Source organism: Urocampus carinirostris, unplaced genomic scaffold (genome assembly GCF_059441175.1).
Source record: "Urocampus carinirostris isolate Australia breed hairy pipefish unplaced genomic scaffold, RoL_Ucar_1.0 HiC_scaffold_94, whole genome shotgun sequence".
Classification (NCBI taxonomy): Eukaryota; Metazoa; Chordata; class Actinopteri; order Syngnathiformes; family Syngnathidae; genus Urocampus; species Urocampus carinirostris.
Window position 1 is genome coordinate 45,001 of NW_028283201.1, and position 6,915 is coordinate 51,915.

The 6,915-nt window shown below is 57.5% G+C and overlaps 1 non-coding gene across 1 annotated transcript; it reads right to left on the bottom strand.

Moving 5' to 3' along the window:
* Window positions 1–475: 475 nt before the first annotated feature.
* LOC148345137 (18S ribosomal RNA) lies at window positions 476–2,462 on the bottom strand. The gene has a single exon (XR_015848812.1). It is a non-coding gene; the product is annotated as an 18S ribosomal RNA (ribosomal RNA).
* Window positions 2,463–6,915: the final 4,453 nt, after the last annotated feature.

Below are 6,915 nucleotides of genomic sequence, written 5' to 3' on the forward strand. Positions count from 1 at the left end.
GCGGACGGACGCCGGGGCGCCGGCCCGAACCGTTACCTTTAAAGGACGGGAGGTCGTCGAGGCGAGTGCCGCCCCGGAAGCGCGCGCCGGAAGCGCGAGAACCGCGCCGAGCTAGGGTCGTCGGCATAGGGGGATTCCCCGGTTACGGGGGTCCCGCGCACGGCCGCCGCCTTTCGCCCGTCGCTGGCGGTCGCCTGTCGTCGCGCCGCGCCGCGCTACTGGGGTCGTCGGACGAGCGCGCTACCCCGCTCGCACGGAGGTAGCGCGACATCGCCCGCCGCCTTTTCTCGCGTCGCGCCGCGCCGCGTGGCGCCCGCCGAACTCGCTCCGACGCGCGGCCCGGGAGTGACCCGCGCCGCGCCCCCCGTCCCGTCCCGTCCCGGTCTACCCTCTTCCTCCGCCTGCGACGACCCGCCGCCCTCGGCGTCTGGCTCGTCGGGGGTGTACCGAGGCGGATCTGCTGCCGCTCGTACGTTAATGATCCTTCTGCAGGTTCACCTACAGAAACCTTGTTACGACTTTTACTTCCTCTAGATAGTCAAGTTCGACCGTCTTCTGGCACACCGCCGGAGCCGGGGCCGGCCCCGGCGGGGACTATCCGAGGACCTCACTAAGCCATCCGATCGGTAGTAGCGACGGGCGGTGTGTACAAAGGGCAGGGACTTAATCAACGCAGGCTAATGACCCGCGCTTACTGGGAATTCCTCGTTGGTGGGAAATAATTGCAATCCCCAGGCCCTGTCACGAGCGGGGTTCATAGGATTACCCGCGCCTGCCGGCGCGGGGATAGACGACGCGCTTATACGCTCAGTGTGGCGCGCGTGCAGCCCCGGACATCTAAGGGCATCACAGACCTGTTATTGCTCATTCTCGTGTGGCTGAGAGCCACTTGTCCCTCTAAGAAGTTTTCTGCCGCCGACCGCGCGGGGGGCCGCGGTACTATTTAGTATGTTTGAGTCTCGTTCGTTATCGGAATTAACCAGACAAATCGCTCCACCAACTACGAACGGCCATGCACCACCACCCACGGTATCGAGAAAGAGCCTTCAATCTGTCAATCCTTTCCGTGTCCGGGCCGGGTGAGGTTTCCCGTGTTGAGTCAAATTAAGCCGCATGCTCCACTCCTGGTGGTGCCCTTCCGTCAATTCCTTTAAGTTTCAGCTTTGCAACAATACTCCCCCCGGAACCCAGACACTTGGTCGGTTTCCCGGGTGCTGCTCGGCGGGTCATGGGAATAACGCCGCCGGATCGCGAGTCGGCATCGTTTATGGTCGGAACTAGGACGGTATCTGATCGTCTTCGAACCTCCGACTTTCGTTCTTGATTAATGAAAACATTCTTGGCAAATGCTTTCGCTCTCGTCCGTCTTGCGCCGGTCCAAGAATTTCACCTCTAGCGGCGCAGTACGAATGCCCCCGGCCGTCCCTCTTAATCATGGCCCCAGTTCATGACAACCCACAAAATAGAACCGGAGTCCTATTCCATTATTCCCAGCTGCGATATGCAGGGGCGGCCGTGTGGCCTGCTTTGAACACTCTAATTTCCTCAAAGTAAACGCTTCGGGCCCCGCGAGTGACACCCAGCGAAGGGCATCACGGGGGCTTTTGCCGAGAGGCAGGGGCTGGGACAGACGGATGCACGCCTCGCGGCGGACCGTCAGCTCGCGTCCCGGGGTCCAACTAGGAGCTTTTTAACTGCAGCAACTTTAAAATACGCTATTGGAGCTGGAATTACCGCGGCTGCTGGCACCAGACTTGCCCTCCAATGGATGCTGGCCGATGGGTTTGTGTTCGGCTCATTCCAATTACGGAGACTCGAACGAGTCCCGTATTGTTATTTTTCGTCACTACCTCCCCGTGTCGGGAGTGGGTAATTTGCGCGCCTGCTGCCTTCCTTGGATGTGGTAGCCGTTTCTCATGCTCCCTCTCCGGAATCGAACCCTGATTCCCCGTTACCCGTGGTCACCATGGTAGGCGCAGAGTCTACCATCGAAAGTTGATAGGGCAGACATTCGAATGAGTCGTCGCCGCCTCGGGTGGGCGAGCGATCGGCACGAGGTTATCCTGAGTCAACACAAAGGGGGGGCCGGGCCGGCGGAACGAGGACCGGCGCGCGCGGAGCCGCCCGCGCCGCTTACGCCCCCGCCCGGAGAGGCGGAGGCCGGACGCGGGGGACGCGCGCGACGGCTGAGCCCCCGCCCGCCGGACACCGCGTGGGTTTTTGTGTCTGATAAATGCACGCGTCCCCGGGGCGAGGCCGGAGCCCCGCCCGCGAGTCGGCGCTCGTTTGCATGTATTAGCTCTGGATTTGCCACAGTTATCCAAGTAACGGTGGAGCGATCAAAGGAACCATAACTGATTTAATGAGCCGTTCGCAGTTTCACTGTACTGGCCATTCGTACTTAGACATGCATGGCTTAATCTTGAAAACAAGCATATGCTACTGGCAGGATCAACCAGAGTGCGTCTGCCGCCGGGGGGGCGCTGCTGGTGGCGGTGCGGCCCTGGTCCGGGACGAGGCTGTGGCTACAGCCGGGCCCGGGGGGCCGCGCGACACTCGTATACGTTCGGACGGGCTGACGAGCGGGTGTCGTGAAACGATGTTTCGCGCGGAGCCCTAGCACGCGTGGCGTCGGGCTCCGCGACGGTCGGACGTCTGGGTGTGGCTCGAGACGGAAGCTCGACCTCGGTTCGTCTTGGTTCTGCCGCCAAAAGGTTCACGCCGAGGCATGGTTTCGCAAGAGGGCCCCGCGAGTGCCAGCCGTGGATCCCGCCTCACTCGTAACTCGTATCGGATTCGTCCGGCCTCACTTTCGTTCGCACATCGGACAGTTATACGTGTGCTTTAGTAGCTTCCGTTCCCTCTTAGTGAGGCCGTCCGTACGTACCGCCCCAGCTCTTTCTGAGGCGGGTATCCACTCGGCTCGGGGGGGCCCAACGTTTGCCTAGTATCCTCGGCGCTGGAGCTTGACCCGCAAAGCCGGAGGAGCCGCACGCCCGAACACCGGCTTGCGCCGGCCGACGTGGGCCCTCCGAGGCGGGTCTCGTGTGCCAATCGCTCAGTTGGGGAACCGGCAGGCCCGTGGGCCGACGCCGGCTCACCCGGGGGTGAAGGGTGCTTCGATGGAGGCCCCCTGTCAGCCTCCGCGGAAGTCCGGCTTCAATACTTTAAAGTTTGAAAAACTTAGACATTTTTCGAGAACCGGAGCTTAGAGGGGTACATGCAAAAGCCAGGGCCGCGGGAAGCGCCCTAAATACTTCAATACTTTAAAATTTGAAAAACTTAGAAATTTTTCGAGAACCGGCATCTTCCCTCGGTAATTGCGAGATGCGAGGCCGCCCCTAGCCTCTGCTCTGTCGGACTCAATGGTCACGGGTGGCCGCTGATTAGCCCTGGTGCTCACCTCTCAAAATTGCGAGTCCCTAATATAATTCTGGCTGTCGGCTGGAGAAGGGGGTATAAAATCGGCACTTGAGGGAACGCCGGGCCCTCAAGTTCGGGGCCCTCTAGCGGATTTTTGAGGTACTGCACTCCCATTGGAAATGCATTGCCCATAGGAATACATGGGCGCTCCGTCCACTACAATGTAATTCCCTCACAATATCTGCCCCCGCGTGGCCGCGCGATGCTACTGCTGCCCCGTTGGGAATGAATGGGCCTTTCGGAGGCCATAAATACAGCGCCGCTGCATGGATTTTGGCGGTACTGCGGCTGTCGTTGAAAATACATGGACCCGTCTGAATGAATGGGCCTTTCGGATTCCATAAACCCAGCGCCGCTGCATGGATTTTGGCGGTACTGCGGCTGTCGCTGAAAATACATGGACCCGTCTGAATGAATGGGCCTTTCGGAGGCCATAAACTCAGCGCCGCTGCATGGATTTTGGCGGTACTGCGGCTGTCGCTGAAAATACATGGACCCGTCTGAATGAATGGACAAAATATAAATCAGACACTACAGAACACAAGCATAATCCAAGATTACAAAATCATCTCAGCCTTTAAAAGAAACAAAAACCTGAAAGACTACTTAGTAAAAAGTAAATTACCAGAAATCAACATAACACAAACGCAGGGCCCCACATTCTACAAACAAGCCACCACAGTTAGGAACACCGTCACCAACACAAACTACCTAATTAAACAAACAATCACACCTGCTACGGAAAACTGAAAATACATGGACCCGTCTGAATGTATGGGCCTTTCGGAGGCCATAAACTCAGCCAGCGCCGGGCCAGTGTTTGGGGTATTGTGCCCGCCACTAGTGGCTGAATACATAATAATAATAATAATAATAATAATTCCCTTGTATTGTCATTCTGTGTAACAATGTACACAGAACGAAATGTCGATTGCACTGGGCTAGTGTTGAGGGAACGTCGGGCCCTCAAGTTCGGTGGCTTGGAGCGGATTTTTGAGGTACTGCACTCCCATTGGAAATGCATGGGCGCTCCGTCCACTACCATGTAATTCCCTCACAATATCTGCCCCTGCGTGGCCGCGGGATGCTACTGCAGCCCCGTTGGTAATGAATGGGCCTTTCGGAGGCCATAAATACAGCGCCGCTGCATGGATTTTGGCGGTACTGCTGCTGTCGCTGAAAATACATGGACCCGTCTGAATGAATGGGCCTTTCGGAGGCCATAAACTCAGCGCCTCTGCATGGATTTTGGCGGTACTGCGGCTGTCGCTGAAAATACATGGACCCGTCTGAATGAATGGGCCTTTCGGAGGCCATAAATCCAGCGCCGCTGCATGGATTTTGGCGGTACTGCGGCTGTCGCTGAAAATACATGGACCCGTCTGAATGAATGGACAAAATATAAATCAGACACTACAGAACACAAGCATAATCCAAGATTACAAAATCATCTCAGCCTTTAAAAGAAACAAAAACCTGAAAGACTACTTAGTAAAAAGTAAATTACCAGAAATCAACATAACACAAACGCAGGGCCCCACATTCTACAAACAAGCCACCACAGTTAGGAACACCGTCACCAACACAAACTACCTAATTAAACAAACAATCACACCTGCTACGGAAAACTGAAAATACATGGACCCGTCTGAATGTATGGGCCTTTCGGAGGCCATAAACTCAGCGCCGGGCCGGTGTTTGGGGAATCGTGCCCGCCACTAGTGGCTGAATCCCGGGCTAGTGTTGGGGGACTTGTGCCCGCCAATAGTGGCTGAATCCCGGGCTAGTGTTGGGGGACTTGTGCCCGCCAATAGTGGCTGAAATCCGCGCCGGTGTTTGGGGAAATGTGCGCGTATTATCGGGCCGGTGTTTGGGGAATTGCGCGCGTATTATCGGGCCGGTGTTTGGGGAATTGCGCGCGTATTATCGGGCCGGTGTTTGGGGAATTGTGCGCGTATTATCGGGCCGGTGTTTGGGGATATGCGCGCGTATTATCGGACCGGTGTTTGGGGAATTGTGCCCGCCACTAGTGGCTGAGAACTTGGCTAGTGTTTGGGGACTTGTGCCCGCCACTAGTGGCTGAAATCCGGGCCGGTGTTTGGGGAATTGTGCGCGTATTATCGGGCCGGTGTTTGGGGATATGCGCGCGTATTATCGGACCGGTGTTTGGGGAATCGTGCCCGCCACTAGTGGCTGAGAACTTGGCTAGTGTTGGGGGACTTGTGCCCGCCACTAGTGGCTGAAATCCGGGCCGGTGTTTGGGGAATTGTGCGCGTATTATCGGGCCGGTGTTTGGGGATATGCGCGCGTATTATCGGACCGGTGTTTGGGGAATCGTGCCCGCCACTAGTGGCTGAATCCCGGGCTAGTGTTGGGGGACTTGTGCCCGCCAATAGTGGCTGAAATCCGCGCCGGTGTTTGGGGAATTGTGCGCGTATTATCGGGCCGGTGTTTGGGGATATGCGCGCGTATTATCGGACCGGTGTTTGGGGAATTGTGCCCGCCACTAGTGGCTGAATCCCGGGCTAGTGTTGGGGGACTTGTGCCCGCCACTAGTGGCTGAAATCCGCGCCGGTGTTTGGGGAATTGTGCGCGTATTATCGGGCCGGTGTTTGGGGATATGCGCGCGTATTATCGGACCGGTGTTTGGGGAATTGTGCCCGCCACTAGTGGCTGAGAACTTGGCTAGTGTTGGGGGACTTGTGCCCGCCACTAGTGGCTGAAATCCGCGCCGGTGTTTGGGGAATTGTGCGCGTATTATCGGGCCGGTGTTTGGGGATATGCGCGCGTATTATCGGACCGGTGTTTGGGGAATCGTGCCCGCCACTAGTGGCTGAATCCCGGGCTAGTGTTGGGGGACTTGTGCCCGCCACTAGTGGCTGAAATCCGCGCCGGTGTTTGGGGAATTGTGCGCGTATTATCGGGCCGGTGTTTGGGGATATGCGCGCGTATTATCGGACCGGTGTTTGGGGAATTGTGCCCGCCACTAGTGGCTGAGAACTTGGCTAGTGTTGGGGGACTTGTGCCCGCCACTAGTGGCTGAAATCCGCGCCGGTGTTTGGGGAATTGTGCGCGTATTATCGGGCCGGTGTTTGGGGATATGCGCGCGTATTATCGGACCGGTGTTTGGGGAATCGTGCCCGCCACTAGTGGCTGAATCCCGGGCTAGTGTTGGGGGACTTGTGCCCGCCAATAGTGGCTGAAATCCGCGCCGGTGTTTGGGGAATTGTGCGCGTATTATCGGGCCGGTGTTTGGGGAATTGTGCCCGCCACTAGTGGCTGAGAACTTGGCTAGTGTTGGGGGACTTGTGCCCGCCACTAGTGGCTGAAATCCGCGCCGGTGTTTGGGGAATTGTGCGCGTATTATCGGGCCGGTGTTTGGGGATATGCGCGCGTATTATCGGACCGGTGTTTGGGGGAATCGTGCCCGCCACTAGTGGCTGAATCCCGGGCTAGTGTTGGGGGACTTGTGCCCGCCAATAGTGGCTGAAA